The sequence below is a fragment of the Danio rerio genome, chromosome 17, assembly GCF_049306965.1.
Source record: "Danio rerio strain Tuebingen ecotype United States chromosome 17, GRCz12tu, whole genome shotgun sequence".
Taxonomy (NCBI): Eukaryota; Metazoa; Chordata; class Actinopteri; order Cypriniformes; family Danionidae; genus Danio; species Danio rerio.
The window spans coordinates 35894912-35919708 of NC_133192.1; the positions used below are offsets into that span (position 1 = coordinate 35894912).

Below are 24797 nucleotides of genomic sequence, written 5' to 3' on the forward strand. Positions count from 1 at the left end.
CGCTAGGTGAAACACCAGTGTGGACATGGATCGTGTTTATTTTAAAACGCAGTTTTAAAGCTGAAACGTATTAGTGTAAACGGGGTTTTAGTCGCTGACATTATCTTTGGCAGATATGGTGCTAAAACCAGAATGACAGACAGCTGTTTCTTACTTAGAGCTGTCTATGCTAATGAGGGAGAGAACATCTCGTGTGTGTGTGTGTGTGTGTGTGTGTGTGTGTGTGGTTTTTATGAAATGGGATTATAAAAAAAAAAACTGTTTATTTTTAACATTAGAGGCTGGCTATATAATTCACACATCGTTGCCATACAACTGTCATTTAACACCTTATAAAATAATTTTTGCACAATAGGTCCACTTAAACATATTTTAAAGATTGTTAAAAACTAAAAGACACTTCCATGTCTCCATATTCGCCGTACATCTTACTAAATATCATGAGAAAATACACTTTGTCCAATTAGTTTGACTGTTATTACAATTGTGTATTTACAATACTTACAAGTACCTAATCAGAACAAGCACCCAAAATTCCAATCCTTTAATTCTGCTCGATCGAAACTGACCGGCTTGTCGTTCAGTCGACACTGTGAAGAAAAAACCCTTCTGATTGGACTACGGAGTTTAAGCGTGGAGGATCTTTCCAATCAGAAGCGTCGTCTCATAGGGTTGCCGGAGGCGCTGTTGAGCCACTCTCAGTCAGTCAGTCAGTCAGTCCCGAGCCTGAAACAGTCGAGCCGTAGCGACCCGTCACATAACATGACAACAATATAACGTGCCATTCTGTGAACAAAACCGCCTGTTTGGAAGTATTTATACGCTTAGTGGACATAAAGGACGGCATATGTGACTACAGAGGTAAGCTAAGCCACTCTTTCAAGTTGTTTTGGCCCTTAAAACGCGGCGTCAGTGTTGTTTGCAACAGGTTGCCTGGGAAAGAAAGCAAGGCTGCACTTCGGGAAGTGGCCAGCTAGCTGTGTTAGCTATGCAAATACTCAGCAAAACATTAAAGCACGCACTCATTTGTCTTAAATGAAGCTCTATAAACATTCAAGGGACTGTTTATAAGATGTATAAGTACTGCGTTTCGCTGTTGGTTTAGTTTACTAGGAATATCAAGCTCAAATAGCTCACGTTACAGTCTCAAAGCCTAATGAGTCGCCTACCTAGGGAGCATTTTTAGGCATCATTAGTGCGTCCAGTGTCCGAAAAGTGGCAGCTCACCAGGTCTTGAGACTATAAACCTGTGGTTTTGTATTAAGTAACTGAAAATGAAACAAAGGGTTTAAAATGGCAAAGTTGTGGATTCATTCACCTCCCTATACACAACCTGTTGAAACTGCGTGGAAGTTTCTTTAATCGATAGGTTACACGGACTGCCATGGTTTATCTACCTTCAATACAGCCATTAGGACACAAGTGTCGCATTGTTCCCTTCGCATTGGTTCAGAAATCTGATAGGGCTTCCTTTTTTATATTGTCTGTGGAATGATTACTGGAATACTGTGGATCAAACCTGACATGGAAAGGGCGTTATCGTTTTATTTTATGACTGGGAACTGCAGGTGTGTGTGTGTGTGCGTGTGTGTGTGTGTGTGTGTGTGTGTGTGTGTGTGTCAGACACCTTTATGATATAATTCTACAGTTCTGAGTTAATCATTCTGTGTTATTCATTGATTTAAAATGTAGTTATTTATTAAATTGGTCACTCAGACAGATCTGTTTACTAGACACGTTAAAGTGTTTATGTGCTTATAAAACTTGTGTTAAGTGTTCAGGTTTATTTTATCAACCTCTCTTTATACTGAAAGGCGTCTGACAGTTTGATGTGCTAGTAAAACTTGGGAATTTTGGGGAGTTTTTCTGTGTTGTAGAACTTTTCTCGTGTTGTAAATCAACTTACAGATATATTTCTGTAAAATATATACAATTACAGATATATTTCTGTGCATGCAAAACCCATCGAATTATAGTATACTTTTGTGAAGTTTTTGTTATTTGTAGTTATGCACTGGATGCTTGGTTTTTATTTTATTTTTAGTATAAATTGAAATCGCCCCAATGGTGTTTTAAATGACCTGAAAAGTATATGAATGACCAATATTAGTCTGAAAATAGGTCCAGCAGCAGCTACAGAGGAAAATATTTTTGGGGGGGAAACCTGGAAAAACAAAACTAATAAAATAAAGATTATCATTAAATGAAATGTTAATATTGAATGTTATTATAAAATATAAATTATTCTTAAATGACAAGAATTAAGTATTTTATTAAGATTAGCACAATAATATAAACAAACAGAATTAAAATAATATATATTTTTACAATTCAGTATTTAGGTTAGTACTTAACCTTAAAAAAACACATCTGGGAAAAATGACCCCTAAGTTTGAGTAAAAAAAAATGATTTAAACAAAAATTTAAGATGATGAATAATCTGTTATTTGTGATTTTAAAATTAGAATAGAATGAATAATAATAACAAATATTAAAATGAAGAGTAAATTAATAATATAAGCAATAAGGTTGAAGTAAACTCAATAGTAGCTTAATATTTTTTTCACATAGAACTTTGATTTGTAATATAGATCATTTCTCTGTATGAGGTCTTTTTTGACTATGGAAAAACTATAATGGCCTATTATGTTTTTTAGGTTGAGTTTTTCATAACAGGAATATTTTTAAAAACAATATAGCGTTGAAGTCAGAATAGGCCCCTAATTATTAGCCCCCTTTGAATTTTTTCTTTTTTTTCTTTTTAAATATTTCTAGAGCAAGGACATTTATCTGTTAATCTTTATCTGTCTGTTAATATGTTTTCTTCTAAAGAAAGCCTTAATTGTTTTAATTCGGCTAGAATAAAAGCAGTTTCTTAATTTTTTAAAAACCCTTTTAAGGTCAAATTTATTAGCCCCTTTAAGCTACATATATATATTTTTTTGATAGTCTACAGAACAAACCATCATTATACAATAACTTGCCTAATTATCCTATCCTGCCTAGTTACCCTAATTAACCTAGTTAAGCTTTTAAATGTCAATAGAAGTGTCTTGAACAATATCTAGTCAAATATTATTTACTGTCATCATGACAAATATAAAATAAATCAGTTATTAGAAATGAGTTATTAAAACTATTGTTAAAAATGTGTTTAAAAATCTCTGTTAACCAGAAATTGGGGGAAAATAATACACAGAGGGTCTAATGGTTCAGATTTCAACTTTATATGTTGTTGTTTTCTTATTTATAATAAATGAAATCAATAAAAGAGTTTGTAATGTTAAAGTCTATCAAGGTGTGATACTTGACCCTTAGACTTTATAAGTGAGTTTTTGGTGCTTCTCTGTCAAACAAAATCTTTGTAGATGTTGCTTTTTATATATAACCAAGTCTCAAAAGAACATTCCTACCAAGGCAGCATTGGTTGTGATTCATGTCTTCAATCCATTATTAAGAACACAATTGATAATCTTATCATTTCCTCAGATCACAAGCTGCATGTCAGCTGGCTGCTCTGTGTTTTTTAAAGATAAGTCTTCCCTCTGCACACTGTGATATAAATCAGCTCAGAGCTGGCTGTAAGTAACCTGTATCAGCACCACCACACAGATAACCTTTTCTATACTCTTGATGCATGTACTAAGCCAAACATCTTTTTTTAATAAAATGATTCAGCACTGTTGATGATGATAATAATAGGTTATTTATGTCAGTTTCGTTTGTGTGGCGCAGGTGTGGAGTTACTGCACAAATAAATGATGCTATAACAGATGATAGAGGATTTTGGCTCTGGATCAGATGGGTTTCTTTCAAGGAGACAGTATCTGTTTTCAGAGTAGAGTGAGAGGTGTTAATGCCAGCATACTCTAGAATCATATTACTTCACCGCCACGTTCCTTCGGAGTCTGGCCTGGCAGCCTAATGAAAACCGTTGGCCTGTCTGATGGATATATTGTAGAATAGAGTGTAGTGTAACTCCCACATATTTAAATGATAAAGTAATAATATTAAAATGTGTTAATCATATATTGATTAAATTGATCTTATTTAAATAAATACAATTAATTAATTTTAATGTAGTAATAATAATAATAATAATAAGCATGTTTTTTTGTAGAATTTAACATTCATTGTATAAAGTTTATTAGAGAATCTACACTCACTTATTTATTTATATCATTATATATTTAATATATAATTAAAATTTTAAAACTCCATCTAAATACAAAATTGCAATAATCTATTTTTTATGCTGCACTGGCTTGTCAGTAGGATATTATAGTTGTCAATATTTTTTTCACTAGGATATTACTTTATATATTATACTTTATATATGGAAAGGTTGTTACAAAAGTTCCGGTAAGGTCATTGATTTTAGTCCACCTTTGCTAAGTTAGTACCTTTTTTTAAATGACTGTGTGATATTACAAAAAAAAAAAAAAAAAAAAAAAAAAAAAAAAAATATATATATATATATATATATATATATATATATATTACGATATCATGTTTCATATAATTCAGTGTCAAAGATTATTGAATATTTTTAACAGTACAGTTAGAAATATTAGGATTTTTTAACCGCTTTATTTTAATTTACCAACATTTCTAAGGCAAATAGTTTTAATAGTCAAAAGCAAAAATATTTAAACAAAATATCTGATCTCTTTATAATAAAATTAACATAAGTGTTAAATGTTAAGTGTGTTAAATGTTAAGTGTCTGCAATGGTAAAACGTAAATGCTAAAAATGAATAATGAATAATAATGGTACAGTAAACCTCAAACTTTGTCAACAAAACAAATTATGATAATCAAATCTGAGCTTTCAAGTAAAGGAACCAAACATCATTGCTCAAATACATATTGCAACATTATAAATTGTGAAGTTGAATGACTATTACCCCTATGCTTAAAAAATCTTTCAGATGGGGTGCTAGTGACTGGGATGCACAAGAAAAGAAACCCAAAAGCCTCTCTGGCAACATCCTTACATCCTTTTTAATTTACAATCTCCTCACTGCTGCAACACGTAAGTGTTGTTATTCTGACCTGAAGTGACAAGCACCTGTGCGTGGATTCCTTGACCATTTACAATGGTTCATTCTTTTTTTACATGAATCACGGTGCACTCGTGGCATTCGGGAAAGTTGAGATGTTTTCGTGCAAGTCGCATACCTCCATTGCAAATGACAAACTTACACCCTGAGCTTATTGACAATGCTTCCAAGGTGCGTGCTCAGCAGCCACATTTTAATAAAACTATTTTTTTTTAAATCAGCTATTAAAATGCCTGTATTTGTCAAGCTTTATCATATCCACGCTAGTGACAAACACCAGGATCAAATGTTATCAGCAAATATTTTATTATTATGTGTGGAACTTGCAAGTAGGCTGATAGTCCCAAGTGTTTCAGCTTCATTCTCAGATGTGAGGCGTTGATGTTGGAAGAGAGTTATAAATGTGTAGACAGGCTTTTTATCACATAGATGGTGGTACTGGAAGCAGCTGGGACCTGTGCCAACAATGTACAGAACCACCATAACCCATCTGTGTCCCCTGAGGAATTCCCAATATGTTCAGGCTCTGCTGTCCTGATGGACCACCACGGCTTGTAATTAACAAGCCACAAACTCTCCTACAGAGCTCATCCAAAATGCCGGGGGGCTACTCTTCTGTCTAGACCATGGATTTTTCAACTAGTTTTCAGGGGGGCCAGTAAAGGACAATAACAACATGCTGGCCCCTGACTGTTCAAACAAATCACTCCTGCAAGGATAAAAAAAACAAAAAAAACGCATCTTTTAAATCACTGACCTGAAAACGCTTCTGGTGAGTTGTGCGAGATGTTTGTTTTGAAGGCTTGTCACTTGGCTAATGGGAGGAATCCTCATTAATCTCCTGATTCCATTTGGGGTCCTTCAAATCTCTCAGTCATCGCAGGCTAGTCCAGGTGCGTCCAGTCAAAAGTGGATGAGCCACAGATCATCAGCGCTGTGTCTAATTGGCTTCCCATGCTATAAATTGCAACACATCAACAGCATACTTTTTAAAGAACGGGATCATTTAACTGAGGAGCACTTTTTTTGCTGTACAACTGCACTGGTAATGAATTCATCTCAAATTTGGATTCAGGAACATCATATTTTCAATATCGACACGTTGGGTTGTCTACTTGACTAATAAACCTAATGAAGATTTGTATGACTAGGCTAGTTAAGGTATTGTTAGTCTTGTGGACCCAGACCTTTGACTCTTGACAGGTCTGGACCTTTTCACAGCTTATCCTTGTCAAGAACTGACAAGAAGACACCATCAGATTTAAATGTAAAGTGAACCGCAATTCACTTATTTCAACATGCTTTTTCCTCCAGGTTTTATATGTATTATTTTGGTGCAGAAATTTGGTGAAAAGAATAATTAGCAGTTAGCAGATCAACACAAACGGCATATTTTTTTGTATACAGAGACATGAACTGCAAATAATGCTAAACAACTTATATAATTCACACAGCAGCTCTCCTGCTGTTGTGTAAATCTATGACTTGCGTTTAAACAGGATTCTGATTCATTCTATGTCTGAATGGCAAAGCTTTAGAAATCAGTCCAAATTTTCTTGTTAGATTTTTGTAGTATTATATGTAGTTGAGTGCAGTGGACAATATATAGTATTTACAACCTTGTCAATGTTGAGGTGGGCCCCTGCACACTGCAAAGTTAATTTTTTTTTTTCCATTTTGGTGTGAAAAGAATTGAAATTCCTGATCATGAGTAGTGGTGTGCTGTTTGTGAACAGTCAGGGAGAGTTACAGCTGAGATCATCCTTAAAGGGTGAAACATAACATTTTTGAGACTGTTGACAAGTCTATATGCGTGTCACATTGATAAAAACGTTATTAAGACACCTAAATTTCACTATCAAATGAAAATTGTTTAGAGCAAATTTGTTCTTTCAGTTTAAAAATAGATTTTATTGCAATATAACGGCCAATACGCAAATTCTGAGTGGTAAATGGCTGCCAGTGCACCGTGACATCATGGGTTTTTAGCATTTCTGCACATTAATTCATGAGGGAGCTAGTTTGATCCTATCACCACACACTATTATGAATGAGACATAACTTTGTTATTATGCATGAGAAAGTTGCCTCTGACTCTTCCGTCTTACCTGTTACATTGTCATTTTTCAGAGGCACAGGTCTTTATTGCTCCATTTCTAAATGTGCCAACACAAAAAAAAAAAAATGGAATTCTGTTTCCCCACAACGTGAGCAGAGGTTTTGCATGGTGCGAGCTGTTGGTTTGATGTGGCCTAATAATACTTGGGGTGGGGGGAAATTATTTGTTTATCTGCATGCTTTTTGTATCTGGAAATAGTTGAATCCGAAATTCCGAATTTGATAGTTCTCTTCTTAAAAAAAAAAAAAAAAAAAAAGACATTGCTGTTGATAGTACTGTCTTCACAAATTTGGTGTGACCTTAAACGTAGCCTACTTTGTTTATTCAGATGGATATGTAAGATATTATATATTAATTTTAACATATCTAAAGATATTTTAGAATACATAACTTATGAATACAAAATATTGCAATGCTGCCTTAAATTTATTAGTTGAATCAAATGTACTTTTCTAGTCATGTCAATGTGCTTCAATGTGCTTTGTGAACCTACACTGGTCTGTTCGGTTCGGTTACGATTATGATGCCATAGATTTGGTTCAGTTTGATCACTCGGTGCATCACTGTACATTGGCGATGCTTTCCATGCACAGTTTTATATTTTCTTCACAGCACAACAATTCTTGTATTAAAATGTATATTTATATATTATTTGTAATACATAGAAATACATCTGCATCACGGTGCACAGAAGAAAAAATTAATTTTGACACCCCTAATTAAAACAATTTTGTGTGCAACAAATTGACACAATCCATATTTTAAGTGCAATGCGACATGCCTAAATTGTGGCTTAATTGTCTATGGATTATTTAATTACTTTCAACATTGAAAGTTTAAAATAATATTAGTTAAAATATTAAAAACAGTAAAAAAAAAATACTACTGCAAGACTTCAATCTGGACCTCATCATGAGCGCCTTAACTTTCTTCTGCATGCATGCTTGGGTTTGTGTACAAAGGTTAAAAAAATTGTAAATACCTGCACTATATTCAATATAACTGTGTTATTTAGGTTAGGAGAAGTAAATGGTGCTCTGAGAATAACTCTCCATCTGTGTGTGTAAGTTTGCATTGACTGTGTGCAAATGAACTGTTTTTATTCATGTAATGGAACTACCCTTTTAAGACAAACCCTACCCTCTTTCCACACGTGACACTCCCACCTAAACACAACTGGAAACGCCTGTTTTCCTAACTTTTTCAAATCAGGTGGGTGTGAAAACTCTGCTTAGGGTTTCATGACCCTTTAGGCGAACATATAAAAAATCCTTTCCTCTCAATAATAAAACAGCACTTAAATGACAGCATAAAAAAAAAAAACTCGTAAAGATCTTGTTTTACACATGTATGACAACATGACTGAACATTCTCTTTGGGTTTATTCACACTGAGCCCAATTCAGAGCACTCACACTACCCAAATGATCCAGGAAACGGTAATGGGGATGGTTCGGATAGCATAATGTGAGTGCGCCCTTAATTAGTAAATTTAAACCCTTCCGGTTAATGATCAGCATTGTATTCTCAATTGACATGCCAACTGCTACATTATGAGAAATGAATATTAAAAAAAGTTAGCATTGCAGTATTTTTTCTTTGCTGTTTTTATATTCTTGACAGTTTAATAAACAAAGTGTCTGCCACAAAGCATACAAATGTAATATTATAAACAAAGTCATCAGTAACTAAATGGACAAATAATATTGATATCAATTAAGAAAAAAAGGAAAGAAAGAAAGAAAAAAACTTGCTGTCTATATCATTCTTTATAAGTTTCGGTTTCGGGTTGTGTCCATGACAATGACGCGGACTCACACATTTGTGTTTGAGAAAGAGAACGTGCTCACTCTGAGAGCTTGAAATGGAGATGTTGTCACACCTATCAGACAATTTCTTTTCCATATTTACATGCACATTACTTTCAGAATGTTTTCTGTGGAAGTTGTAAGTCAACCGAAGACCTGTAGGATGGTTTACTTATTAACAGCTTTGAAGGTCATGTGCTGGTTTTATTTTCTTTTCCTGCACTGCAAAGGCCAAAAGTGATTCATTCCTACTTGCTGGTGTTATCCTTTACATACCATGCTGTTTCCACATATTTTCCCCCTCTGTTTGTCTCTTCCCCTCTTTTCCACTCTCACTGCTCTCCTTCCTGGTACTAAGTGGTACGTCCCTTATTCTTAGGAACTTGGAATTCTTTTGGTACGCAAACACCAAGTGTTGGAATGTTGAGCTGGAGCTTTGGGGAAGATAACGATCCTGCTCTGTTTCTCCTCTTCAGTGACAGCCATGAAAGTGTTGGACTGTCCAGCCTTCTTCTCTCCTTCATGTCTTTTCAGACATCGCTTTGTTATGGTTTTCTTCTGTGCATTTTTCAGTTTTCTGATCAGAGAGATTCATATCTCTGAGTTGTCAGTTTGTTTCTTTTTTTTTCAGTGTATAGGTGTGGTGGACCTACTGCAGGGTGATAAAGGGAACAGAGCTGTGGTTCGCTCCTGTCACAGCATTTAGGTACTGTTTTTCATACTTGCCACTCCTCTGGACGAGCTGTTTCATGTCGTTCAGTGTAACAGGTTCATCCTGTGCAGAGCACAGTCTCCTATCTTTTATGTTAATAATGCAAGTTTTTGGTGTCTTAAGTGGAGCTTTTTGTAGCTTGTTTAGTTGCCAGGCTATTAGAGTTGCAGTTTGATTAAAAAGTATATTCAGTTCTGTTAAAAAGAAAAACAGAAGGCTTGGTTTGAAAAGAATGGTGGTCAAATAAACGACAGACATTTTTGGGTTCGCACATTTTTTTCTTTCTTTCTCGAAACCAATTATTCTCAGCCCAATCCTGACTGCTCATCTCAAATTATAGACTTTAGAACTAGGCATGGGACGATAACTGTTTTTAAGGTATACCACGGTTTGGAAAGATCAAGGTTTTAAAACCGCCAACATTTTCTGCTATACCGTTCCTATAGTATATGTGAGGGTTTTTTTTTAACGTTTTGTTTTAGTTTTTTAGGACAACAGTATATTTAGCAGAAACGATATCCAAAGATGCCATTTTAAATTGTAAAGAAATCTGTGTTTTGAAACAGCAGAAGTCAATAATTCATTTAAATTATTTAGCCTGACATGTTTACTGTTCCAAAATACTTGAAAAGTTTTTGAAAATAAAATATATTGTGTTCAAAGGGGGAAAAAGTTTTCTTTTTTTTTTACCCAGACATTTAAAAAGAATATATTTTGGGCAGAAATCACAATACAGTGTTTCCACTTGGATTTCTTTCCAACTGTGGTGGCAGGCCTTTTACACAGATCTACCAACTACCTATGGCGTTATTTCAATAACAAATGTCCTGAACGCAGTATTACAAGTTGAGAGATTTATGTAATACAAGCATACAAAGCTCTTTGCTTGCATGCCGATTTCCTCTTGCACTTCTTGCACACCCTCACATACGCTGTGAGCATGTCACCTTCAAGGCTTAAATCAATAACGCTCAGCACTACTACAATTACAGAAAAGTGTGCGCTATTACAATTCACTTAACTTTTAATATGTTTTGGTGCAATTAAAACCTGCTATTAAAAACAAACAACAACAACTGAATGTTTTGACTAAGAAGCTGTAATGTAGCCATGGCATGATGAATTTTGGTGTGACGCCCCACCATGGAAGAATGAATGTAGTAGAAACCATGCAATACCATCAAACCGTGATATTTTTATCCAAGGTAATCATACCATCATATCTTATGCCGGAAATTACTGTCTTATACATAGACCTAGTCACTGCTAGAACTGCATATTTGAAAAGTGGAATATTCTTTTTTATTTTATTTTGTAGTTTGGTTTCATCTCTCACCTGGACAACGCTTATTTGCTTTCTCTTTTTTTTTCCACATGAGTGAAACTACTACAAATGGTTTTTCAGGAATGTGGCCAGTGAGAGTCTGTCGTGTGTGTTGAGAAGTGTGTGTTCACAGCCGCAGTATCTGTGAGGACAGTTTCCCAGGTGAAATGAAAAACAACAGGATTGTTGACACAGGTCCCATTAATACTCACATCCTATTGGCTGGCTTAGTAAAGCCACACCTACACCCTCTGGGCCAGCCGTGCTGCACCTGCTCTGGCTTGAAACACCTGCATTCACTGCCAATCTGCTCTTCCGAATCTACCTCGCCTCATCCCTTGTCTTCCACACCAGAATTTATTAGCCTAGCCTTTGACATTTACCAGAGATCAGCCTGATGACTTAGCCTATAAAGGCTAAGGTTTGGATTCTGTTCATTAGAGCTGATCCTACATCAGTGTAAAGAGTAGATTTTGTTAGTAGCAGCCCAGATGTCCCCCTGTAAGAGGGCAGAGGCTTAGTGTGCTGGGCTGAGCTGTAGTTGAGTTGCGGCCAGTACGTCGCTGAATGGAATAGGAGGGTTTGAAGTAGGCTACTTAAGCTCTTGAGCAGCAGATGGTTTGAGTCTCTATTTATATGTTTTTTTTCAGTCGTGAAGCTCTTTGCTTCATGTTGTGTCATCAAGTAGGGGGGGAAGGGGATGCATCCTTAAGACGGTGTATGTTGGTGTTATTCTGTTTGTGTGCATGATCTATAAAACAGCAATAACTAAAGCCTTGTTGAACAGCACCAGGGTACAGAATGGCCTTATTGGCTCACCTGCAGAGGCCTGGTAAAAGTATAAAATTTTCATACTCCAAAGCCAAAGCTGTTATTTGCTATGCAACAGATTTAAAAAGGTACAATTTTTAGTGTTGTTCTTACTGATCAGTTTTCTTATTTGTTTTAACTACCAATACAAATTTTCATTATAATCAAATCTGATTGAAGGTTGTACATAAATGTACATATCGAAAAATAGATCATGCAATAGTTTACGATAAGTAAGCAATTTAGTATTAAGGTGTCTTTGTGTCATTGACCAAAAAGTAAAAAAAAAATAATGATAATATGTTTTTAATAAGGCTGGGCGATTAAGCGAAAACTAATGGAAATTGACATTCAAAACTTTTCCTGAGTCAATTTTTGAACGTGACCTGCTTTGTTAAGCCTTCAAAATTGCATATTTTCCATAACATTAAAGTTATTATTTACATTAAGACATTTGTTTTTCATAAGATGCAAGAAATGCACAGTTTAAAATAATATTTACAGGATATACAAGAGATATTTTGTTAAGAAAAGATACTGCTTATTTTATACTTTTAATATGAAAAATATTGAAAATTTATTTGTTTCCAAAAGTGCAATTTTTTTATTTATTTATTTATTTTAAAATAGTTCAGCTTTTGCCACTGTATGAAATATTGGTGTGTCACTCTTTTTATTTATGGTTAAGAATAGAGCAATATGCTGGTGTTAAACTTGATTGCTTTAAAGGTGACATGCTGAATCAAAACTTTTTAAAAACCTGAATTAATATTAGAGTTACCTTTGCACGCTCGAAAAAGGATGACACAATGTCTGAAGGATTTCTTTTAGACAGGTAATGTTCTGTTTTAAAAATGTTTTAGCTTCGCGCAAAGCTGATGTAACGTTAGATGTTGTTACAAATGGGTTATATCTTCACAGAAGTGTTGTTCAGCTATTAAAATCTTTCGATGAAAGATTGATAAGACTATTTTCAGTTTCATAAGGGACCTTTTACAGCATCGATGATGTAGATTTTATATATATCAGGGCTCGAAATTAACCTTTTTGCTTGGTAGCACCGGTGCTCCTAACTTTAAAAAGTTAGGCGCATCAGCCAAAATTTAGTCGCACCCACCAATTATGAGCACCGTTACTACAAGTTTTATACAAACATATTTATTGTATTTGAAATCAACACTAATCAAACTAACAAGCAAAAAAATAATAATATAAATATGCATGCGTGAGGAAAATATGTCTCAACGAAATCCCGTGATCACAAGAAAATAGATTTTTATAACATAACTGAGTGACCAAAGCACGGAGCGCTCACCGGCCCTGCACGCACTGCTTGAATGAATCTGTTACGATCTGAACGGTATAACGTTAACTGTGCTGTTCTCACAAGTGCTGTCTGATATTGCACTGATGCTTTTGACACATATTGTACCTTATTGTATGCATACGTCATGTTAATAGCCATACCGGTCTTTTCATGAGTAAGTTAGCGATATTAATTTACTCAGTGTAAGCCCGTTTGTGATGGTGTACGTGATGTTAAATTTGACATATAGCTGCCCCTTGCACGGCGGAGAGCATCTGGCAATTATATGAAGGATTAAACAGAAGCTCTCGTGCTGGATGTGGCAAACAGTTACCTGAAAACTCCATCCCACAGACTTTTTATAGCGGACTTGAAGCCAACAGAAGTCTTCTACTCTTGGAAAAGTGTAGATGGTGGATTAACATTCAGCACATGATCACTAGTAAGATGTGTCATTATTTGTAACTAGATGGTTTCTAAAACTAAATCTGTCCGCGTTATCTTCAATCTCATCTTTAGCGCTTTAGTTTTCCGCGGTAGCAGCTCTCTGTCATCCGAAGCCAGAAGGCGCTGACTGAGTGATTGACAGCTGATATTAACCAATCATTCGCGTTCAGTGCTAGAGCAGTGGGCCAATAAGAAGAGCGCGAAGCCGGGGCAAGCATTACGGACTTGGATTTGTTTACTGCAGCAAGACGACATGACAACTGTTTAAAACCATTCCTGAGCGCTGCGTTTCCCGTTCCAAGTGCTAACAAAGAGCTTAGAGATGAATTCTGCGTGAATGTCTCCCGAATCCGCGCATGTGGTGAACATTTTGCAGTAAAAACTGGTCGCACACAACAATTTTAAGCACTCGCAGAAATGCTCCCAAAAATATTTTATGGTCGCATAGATAAAATTTCGGGCGCATATGCGACCAAAATGGTCGCAATTTCGAGCCCTGTATATTATATATTTGCTCTGAAATAGCATGTCAGTTTGGCTTGCACACTGCCAGACAAGCACTAGTCACTTTTAACACATGAGAGAGGGTTCTTTTGTGGTGCTTGTGTTTCAGGAGGCGTGGCTCTAGACGGCAGGGGAGGGACTGTGATTTAGAGATTTATGCTAAGCTGTAAGCATTGTGGAAGATCACCTACTGCACCTTTAATGCACTCCTGCATTGGGTTTACACATACAATCTGCACTCTGACTACTTCAAAATTGTTGATAAGCTGTGGTGGGCATTTCTCTCTGTCTCGCACTGAACGCAGTTGACCAATCACAACAGACTGTCATCAGGCCAATCAGCGCAGATTAGCATCACGCTAAGGAGGGGTTTGGGAACAAATGAATCGCTGAACGAATCATATGGGAGTTGTTGGGATAATTAGGAGAGGTGTGAACCTACACTGGTCTCATGGTTCAGTTCGGTTACGATTATCATGCCATTGATACGGTTCAATTTGAAATCTTGGTGCATCACGGTGCATTGTCGATGCTTTTCTTACACAATTTTATATTTTAGCAATTCTATTAAAATCTATAAATACATTTATAGTTATATTCTATTTGTAATACATTTTTATCTTTTAATACAGTCAGATAAATAAACTGTACATTTAAAAACTTTCATGCACAGAACACCATGAGCATTTATAGCAAATAAACAAATGTAAATATCCTACTGACTTTCTGAGCCTTGTCTAGCAAGTTCTCGACCCTGATTTGTCACGTGCTCAACAGAAAGGGCTGCGATTGCCTGTGTGGATTATTAGTGTGTCACTGTTTTTACTTATGGTTAAGAATAGAGCAATATGCTGGTGTTAAACTGCGTTGCTTTAAAGGTGCAGTAGGTGATTGTCTTCTAAAGCGGTTTTTGTTGTGCTGGTATACAATAATACATAATACAATAATACTTTGTCTAGCAAGTTCTATACCCTGATTTGTCACATGCTCAACAGAAAGGGCTGCGATTGGCTCTAATGCTCTGGTGCTGTTTACTAATGAGTGACACTGATAAATGGCAGCGGTGATCACAACTGATGCATGATAGACGTGGTAGAGAAAACTCACTCTGCAGAAACGTGCTCATGTCTGTATCCAGAAGTATCGCTGTAACAGCCGAGAGGAGAAGAAAAGTCACACCAGTCGGTCAAATCTGCCACTGTAATAGAAAGAAATGGAGTTTACTTTCATTTTCTCAATCGCAGTGAAACAGGGGCTTCTGCTGTAAGTGTCAGTGAAAGACTGTCCAGCAAATGCACACGCAGTAAATTGTGCTCAGTTTCTGCATTTTTAAGTAGTTGGAGTGATGTAAATACTCGCACTCGCTTCCCACGCCATAGTAAGCTACAACGACAAAGCGCATATGACGTCAGTACATAATAACTGGTCATGATTATTACTGAACCGAAACCGAATTGTCTGTGTCTGCATAGCGGTGCACAGAAGAAACAATTAATTTTGACAGCCCTAGTAATTGGGTAAAAATAAATGCATATTAGAAGACAATGAAACTGTTTTTTGAACTTTCATGCGTATCAGAATGTTTTTAGAGACCCCCCAAACGAAAATATGACCCTTTTTAATGCATAATAGGGGCTCTTTAATCATTTGTTCGCCTGCTACCTAACTAGATTATCCAATTCCTTAGAGGAAAAGGTTGTTGGGCAACTTCCACATGTCAAGGGGCTTTGCTGTGGTACATATTTGTATCTATATCATATGATCTGAGCTGTTTTTCTTGCATCACTGATGTCAGACTCGGATTACAAGAAATACCAAATGTCAGGCTGTCATTCTTGCAATGCTGTTCAAAACAATGTTGCATTAAACAAATACTGTGGCCACCTTTCCCATAACTTTGTAAGTTTGCTTGCAAAGCTGCATATTTATTTATCCCTTGTGAAGTGTTAACGTTGTACACTGGAAAGCACTATAACACCGTTGTCCATCTGAGCCACTCTCATAAAAGATAGATGGCTGTTATGTAAATGCACAGGGTTTTTGGCATCGGAAATAGGGGTATTGTTTGTTTTTGCTAAGTATTGTTTATTGTCTCGGCTGCAATGCTGTGGGCGGCCTTAAGATGGTTCTCATCTGTGGCCAAAAGGGTGGAAAAACACCTTAAGTTAATACTGACATCAGCATGAGTAGCTAAATAATGTAGGGAGTGTGTTGAGCTCACGTGGATGTTGGCTATGCTCAGGCTACATCTGTGTAGGTGTAAGGCTGCAATCCTCTTACCTTTTTATAGGAAAGATTAATTGGATTTTCAATATGTCAATATCTGCACAGCTGCATCCAAACCAACAACAAAAGCTTAGAGGTCCTAAATTAAATAAGTGTTTACTTGGGTCCTGTTTTTTTCCTCACTCGTTCTTGTATGTCTTAATGTAACCTTGACTTTGGTTTACACAAGTAATCAGGTATTGAGGTTGCATCAGAAAGCGTAGCCGTGTACTCGCACTCACAATAGAGCCCTTATGTTGGTCTTGTCTGCCGAGGAATGTCGTTCCCAGGCTGTTTTGCATTCCTGCCTTGCGTATTATGGGATTGTTGCTCCGTCACTGCACTACGATGACCTCAGAGACGGCTGTGTGAATTACAATGAAGGCATGTAGGGGCTATAAAGAAAGATGCATGCATTGGCAGCCAGTTCTTCCAGTTTTCAGTGACACATGATCTTTAAAATATCCTGCTTTGGTTCTCAAGAAACTGTTCTTACTATCGATGTTGAGAACAGTTTTGATGTCATTTGTTCGAACTGTGATGCAGTTTTATTCAAAAGTTGGAAAACCTATGAGTACAAATTGTAGTCAAAACTAGGGGATGGAATCACCACAGTCCCTATGCTACGATACCGTCACGTCACATTTCATAATACAAAACTATTGTAAAACTATTGTGTTTTATATAAATTGTGATATAATGTAAGTTTATTTCCTTCTTCCAACTTCAAATTATGTTCCCAAAGGATAACTTTGGCAATATCTGTTTTAACTAAACACTTACTTCAATTCCACGTTTCTTACTTCAATTTTATTGCTGCAGTGCAAACTAGGATCGTCAAGCAGACAAACTGACCAACACTTTGATGAAAAACTGTCATAAATGCTGTGTTTCGCAATGAAGATGACCCAGCTCACCAGAAAAACAAAAGCCACAAAAAACAACATAAACACAACACAAGCTTCCAGTGGAATGTAAGGAGATTAGGTTTATCATTTAACTAAATTGTAGGAATGGACCAAAATGAAAAAGTTGGGATGGGTCAAAATGAAAATTGAGTAACAAAACCGAAAATTCAGGATGCACTTATATAATAATGTCGCTTCATTAAATATGAAGTGGGCGGCATGGTGACTCAGTGGTTAGCACTGAAGCCTCACAGCAAGAAGATCGCTGATTCGAGCCCTCGCTTTGTCAGTTGGCGTTTCTGTATGGAGTTTGCATGTCCTCCCGGTGTTCACATGGGTTTCCTCTGGGTCCTCCAGTTTCCCCCACAGTCCAAAGACACGTGCTATAGGTGAATAGAATAAGCAAGTTTGGAGTGTATGGGTGTTTCTCAGTGCTGGGTTGCAATTGAAAGGGCATCCACTGCATAAAACATATGCTGATTGGGTTAGCAGTTCATTCCGTTGTGGCGACCCCTGATTAATATAATAAATGAATAAATGAATAAATATGAAGTAATTTGGTGGGGCTTTTTATATTTAACTCAATAACTTACTGATAACTTACAATTTACTAATTAAAAACAAACAAACTCAATATAAAATTCAATAAATACAAAAATTAAATAAAACAACCACATTTTATTGTCAGTGAATGAGTCCAGAGGTATCACTATACCAGCATTGCCATGACAGCACATTAGCGCTACTGTAAACAGCAGGTTTAAGTATAGTACATAGAAGTGTCCTGTTAGCACGTTATTTGAGCCAAATTTTCAGATGATTGTGCATATAATTATGTGTAAATGAGCGGAATATATTTAGAACTATGACCACTGAGCACACACACACTCATTTACTAAATATAGTGTGTCACAGAGCAAATAGCAAACAAAAGAATTAAACCATCAACCACATAATCTAGATATAACATCTTATAATATCTAGACACCACAAATCTTAACAAATATGGAATGCGGCAATAAATAGCAAAAAAAAAAAAAGTATCCTTTATACATAATATAGCACCTCAACACACAAATCTTGTTTATACTCTAACAAAGATGTGAAAACTTACTTTTTGGCCGTGACACACTCAATATAACTGCAAAAACTCTCTGAATGAGGTAAACACTCGCAACAGCACCTCCACTTCCCACAGTCTCTTCACATTTATGAATGATACTCATTGCCATTACAATTTGTACCATGTTTTACACATACATGATTGGTCTGTTACCAGTTCTTACGTGAATAGGATAATAAAATATTGGCTAAATATTGAAACTGGCATCTGTGTAACAACACAATATTGCTGTAGACAATGTCACAATGTTAAGCTGTACCAATATATTCATCTAATTCCAAATGTTAAAAAATAAGTTGGAGTAGTGATGCTGAAATTTCAGCTGTCATCTCAGAAATCCATTTTGTTCTGTTGTTTTGGCAGTTAAATACCAAATCTAAGGACTGAACCTGTATCTCACATACTCATGACTAGGGTTGCATGGTTTTAAAGGTACTACTGTAGTATCGTGATACTATAGCTCTAAAATACTGGCGATGCCACTAGTTTGTAAACAATAGTATTGTTATAAACGTTCTATCAACAATACAGTACATAATGTTGCATGTGGAAAAGTCACTAAAATGCTCACACCTTTTATGGTAGCCTATTGCACATTTTCTAACACTTCACTTCATCTGAGTCAGTTCACTTCTGTTCCTGTCAATGTGGTTTAGTTGCTACAACAACCACAACAATCTGAGAGCGACTCACTGGGTGAAATTTTGAATAAACTTTCTTACCTGATTAGATAAAAAACATAAAAATAGATGAAAAACCCAATATAGCTACAGGAAACTTTTTTGTGTAACGAATTTCGTTTGGTATAATTTGAGTCTTTATTTTAATGTGTTTTTTGCTGGTCAGTTAAAATAAAAAAGGAATGAATACATTTTAGGTGACGTGACGTGCAAATAATAATTTTTTCAATAATAAGGGAATTATGAATTAAATTCAAGTAGGCCTATTATAACATTTTAAAATAGTATTTCTGACAATTTTTATTATTTCATAGATTTGAGTTATGAATTACAGTATCGCAATACTACTTGGTATCACGATACTTTAGCTGGTATAGTATGGTAACATGAATGAATGGTATCGTGACAACCCTACTCATGACCAAGTTGCAATGATAAATATACAAGTTAAATTTACAATAATGGCGAGGCAGTGGCGCAGTAGGTAGTGCTGTTCGAACCTTGGCTCAGTTTGCGTTTCTGTGTGGAGTTTGCATGTTCTCCCTGTCTTTGCGTGGGTTTCCTTCGGGTGCTCCGGTTTCCCCCACAGTCCAAAGATACAGGTGAATTGGGTAGGCTAAATTGTCCGTAATGTATGAATGTGTGTGTGGATGTTTCCCAGAGATGGGCTGCGGCTGGAAGGGCATCCGCTGAGTAAAAACTTGCTGGATAAGTTGGCGGTTCATTCCGCTGTGGCGACCCCGGATTAATAAAGGGACTAAGCCGACAGGAAAATGAATGAATGAATGAATGAATTTACAATAATTGTATTGTTTTCAAATCTTCCCTTTGAAACTTGTTTTTGCTGTGTGAATGTATGACCAAAGCAAAAAGGCTTTCCCTTTTTAATTGAAAATTATGTATTTGAAGCACCTTGCTAATCATAAGAGAAGTCTTCTGAAGACATAAACAAAAAAATTCAAACTTTTTAGCTTGTGTAAATGTGTGTGTGTGTGTGTGTGTTTGCTGTCCTTTAGTCCTGTCAGAGACAAATTAGGACAGATTAGTATTTACTTTACTAATGCAATGTGGTGACCTGCATTTAGTGCCATCGGCTTGTGATCTGATCACGGATCTTAATGCTCAGGTGTGCTGAGTTCATGCCTTCATCTGTACTCATAATTTCTGTGTGTTTATTTCAGTAAGGCCAAGGAGTGACAGACCTTTAGCATTCAGAGGACGAGAGGAAGCAGACAAGCCAGCACTGACGACAGAGGACACCCTGCTACACTCTGGAGTTCTTATTCTGGGCTGACTGGCAAACACGGGTGAGGACCCCCATGTAGCTTCACCCCTCTGTGTGTGTGTTTGTGCCTTTGTGTTTTCCTCCTTTGCATCTCAGGCCTTGGGACCTCCCGCCCACAGACAAAGCTGTTGTCATAGCAGCGCTTTAGGCAGTCGTGCGGCACAGTAATCTCCTATTGGAGGAGGGGAAACGGAGGGATGGCATGGCAGAAGTGAGGGGAGCAGTGCATTAGTGAGGAGTGAAGTTAGACTTACTGACGGATGGTGTTAGAGATAAGAGAGGTTCTGTATCAGAGAGAAGGCTCCGCTGAGGTCAGACTGGAAGGCAGAGAGAATAAAAGAGTTTCCAAGAAGCTCCAGTGGTTTCATCTAGGCAATCACTTGTGCCGTAACAACTTTTGTGATAAGCACTGCTCTACTTCCTGACTCCAACAAGATGGGAGCTAAGATGATGCAATTGGGCAGACAGGACTTTTTTGCGGTTTTTAAATTGCTCTTGAAATAAGAATAGCTTTTTTATTTCTTAGAACTTCAAGGGAGAGTTGAGACAGATATTAGCACTGTGTTATCATTTATTAGGTTTGTCAAAGCTAGATGGCCTGCTATGTTCTTTAGAATAGACAAGAGGAATTATGAAGTGTTGTTTTAGTCATGTTCAAAAAAGGGCAAACATGCAGAGCAGGGCTGCTACAGGTCATCAAATCGATTAAAGCAGTTAAAATCGATTAGTAAAACCTTTGGCAATGAATTTCAGATTCTATTTGTCATGTCATGCGATGCGGATACGTTTGATTAATAAAACAACTTTAGTTGAAAGCATCTGCCTCTGTTGCGCACTGATTACAACATAATTCGTCACCCCATAGACAGGATGAAGCAAAAAAAGATCGGTATTAATGCGTCCTGGAGTAAAGTGAAACGGCAATAAACACCAGCAAGATAACGTTAAAGTCTTTGTATGCAGAATTGCAGACCTTTATCTATAAATTAAGTATAATTATGGAAACTGCGTTTATCTTAACTGAAAGCTACGTCCTGTTTGCTGGCCTCACGCATCGTGCACCTGTAAGTAAGTAAGTCAGTCAGGCCGTCAGCACGTCACCTTATAAAGTGTTAAAGAAATAGCGCACAGCCCTACTACGGTAACATAAAAGTTTGTGCTGTTATAATTCACGTACCTTTTATTTTTTTTGGTGCGATTATTACCTGCTATTTAAAACAACAAAAACAACAATGAATGAATGTTTTGAATTAATAGGAAGCTGTAATGTAGCCGTGGCGGGATGAATTTTAGTGTGGTGCCTCACTATGGAAGAATGAATGTAGATGAAACTATGTGTCATAGCAGTAGTAGCCGGTTTCTTGATTGGTGTAAAGAATAACTGGATGTTTAAATTAATTTAACATCACAAAAGTTTTTGATATTGCTAAAGGTGTCTGCAACTTTTGTGATACATTAAATCACCATCATATTAGCTGTCAAAACATGTTCATGACTGCATAAATGTATTATTCCTTAAAAAAAAAAAGTCACATATTGTGCATGTCTATTATCATACACAAATTGTAATAAAGCGATTGTACATGTTTGTATCTAAAACTTTTTTATCAATACATTTTTGACAGTCTTTGTTAGGGCTGTAATGATACACCAAACCCGTGATTCGGTTCGTATCACGATTTTTGACCCACGATTCAGTTCGTATCACAATTTTTTTTTTTTTCGTGTGGGGTGGGAAAAAAAAACGATTTTTAAAACTATTTTTTTTTTAAATAACATTTGAAAAATGTTAAACTAAAAAAAAAAAAACCTATAAACTAAACATCAAAGAACAATATTAACTATGCAAATTATTAACAATATAAACAGCCATATATAAAATAAATAAATAGCCAAAGCTATATCACTTTTGTTTTCTTTGTAACAAAATACTGTTAAAAAACCAAACAGAACTAAACTCCATTGTGTAGATGGTTCAAGCATGTTGAAAATTCTTTTTCAATCAAGTTCTCTTACATAGAAAAAGTAAATTAAATAGCTACGAGGGATGCTCATTTCGTTAATTTTACTAACCGACAAACGCTGCTCATTAATCGATTATTAACGGTTAACTGGTCATTACTATTAATTATATATTAAAACAAATTGACGTGCCTATTTTGTGTCTGACACATTAAATATTGCATTTTAAAATACTGATTTATTTTTATATGTTAGCATATTAATAGCGGAACAGAACAACAGAGCATCTTCACACACCTGCAGTGTTTAGCACAGTAGAGCAGAATAATCTAAATAAAATGAATAAAATAAATAGGACTGCCCTAAATTATTTTCACTTAAATAAATTATTTATATTACAAAACGAAAATACTGACTGATTCTTTTTAATAACCGGCATAGGCTTTTTTTCCAATCATATGTTTTTTTCTTCCGTCAAATAAAAATCGCAGACTTTCTCAAATTGCTTGCTCCACGGAAAATATGCATTTATTTAATGCCCCGCTGTTATTATTATAATCACAAAACCTTTTACATTTTTAATAGAAATCATTATTTTAAAGAATATGTCCTGATGTATGGTTTCCTCTCTCTCGCTCGCGGTTCAAGTGCGCGCGCTGCATGATGAAAAGACAACAACAACGCGCGCATATGTAGACTTTTTGTAAACAGTTTTGTTGTTTAAATATGATATTGCATTAATGTGCATACATGCTTTATAAGCTATAAAATAAAAAGTAAAGCCTATTTGTTGCGTTTATTACGCAGATCCAGGTCAACATAAGTGCTGGTTTAGCATCAACAGGTCTGTATCAAACAGCAATATTCTTTTTCCATTTTGTTTCTTTGGCAAATGTGTCTGTAGGCACGGGTTATACGTTATCGTCCCGCAAATTAAGTATGCCTTGCAGTTAAACAAGGGGCCGAAAACAAGGCGCACCTCACTGCCCTCATGTTGACAAGGAAAAAAGAAGAGGCGCGGTCCTCTTATGAAACGACTGAATCAGCTAGATATCGATTGTGCAAAAGTGTTGCTGTCTGTGTTACAATTGTAATATTTAATACTATTGTGATATTCAAGATTTGTACTTTCATACAGCTCTGGATAACTTAAAACAGCAATTAGACCTTCAGAGCGGCATTAATGCGTCCTGAAGTAAAGCGAAACGGCTATAAACTCCAGCAAGATAGAGTGATTATATGCAGAGCCATATACCTTTATCTATAAATAAAGTATAACTATAGAAACTGTGTTCATCTTAACTGAAAGCTTCGTTGTATTTTCTGACCTCACGCATCGCGCACCTGTCAGTCAGCACTCCCAAAGGTTCAAACAGAAAGCGCACAGCACGGTTACAGAAAAGTTTGCGCTGTTACCTATCTTTTGGCTACTGTTTCACACTGAGGCTTAATGCCTGTGCTGCAAACCACAAATCAAGTAAACATTAAACAAATAAACAACTTATTTCTCTCAAGAATGCCAAACTCGTTTGATTTAAGGGAGTTGAAAACTCTTTAGAAACACCATCATGTCAACATTACAGTGAAAAAACGTGACTACTTTCCTTACTCTGCAGTGGAGTCGGGACATCTGGTGAACGCCCATCCCTCTCTGCGCAGCCACATTAACAGTGTGAGCAAATCATCGTATATGCGGTGAAAATCCAGCCGCTTTGACAGCATTGGCAATGTTTCTGGTGTTGTCTGGTGTCAAGTGGGGTTAAGTTGGTTTTGTTTTTGATATTCCTGACACATTCAGATGGTCCCTTACTAAGAGCTCCGTGCGAGCTCTCCCGGCTAAATATTGCGAGGGCGTAAACGGAGCAGTGCTCGTAATGTCGAACTCAAAAAAGTGTTAATTAGTTCAACTTTTGCAGGCACGCGTGACGTTATTGGAAAGGTAGTCACGGGGTGTGTCGCGATTCTCCCTTATCACACCGCGACACAGGATCGTAGATCTGAGTGTCGCGATTTCGATTTCATATCCTGTATCGTTACAGCCGTAGGCTCCTAGTACTTTTATTTCGGAGTGCAATTGCATAAGTTTTAATATTATATATTTTTTATTAGTTAAAAATATATATTTACTATTTTTTGTTATATGAAACTACTAAGTGTATATAACTTAAGTGTATATAATTAAGTGTATATAATTACTACTGTAAAAAAAAAAAAAATCTGAATTCTGTGCATACTTTCAGTATTATGCTTGAAAATACCTATATATTCCTGTTTATATTAAATGAGCCTGCTCCCTAGCAGGTTTGAGCTACCAGAACTGTTGCTATGACAACAGCTCTCAGATGAGTTTTAAAAAACGAAACAATCCTGAATCATGTCATTTCAACAATAACCAAATCCAGCTAACTGAGTAATCCACTTACGAAGAACAGACCCCTAGTCATCCAAGGTATGGGAGCATTTCTCACTAAATAATCAAAAG

The 24797-nt window shown here is 36.2% G+C and overlaps 1 protein-coding gene across 2 annotated transcripts in view; it reads left to right on the plus strand.

Annotated features, from left to right (window-relative positions):
• Positions 1 to 712: 712 nt before the first annotated feature.
• Positions 713 to 24797, plus strand: part of pals1a (protein associated with LIN7 1, MAGUK p55 family member a) — a 55706-nt gene continuing 31621 nt past the window's right edge. The window contains exons 1-3 of one of the 2 annotated variants that reach the window (XM_009293174.5): positions 713 to 861; positions 9621 to 9695; positions 20250 to 20375. The gene's annotated coding sequence lies outside the window, so the exon portion shown is untranslated. 2 annotated transcript variants of the gene reach the window in all.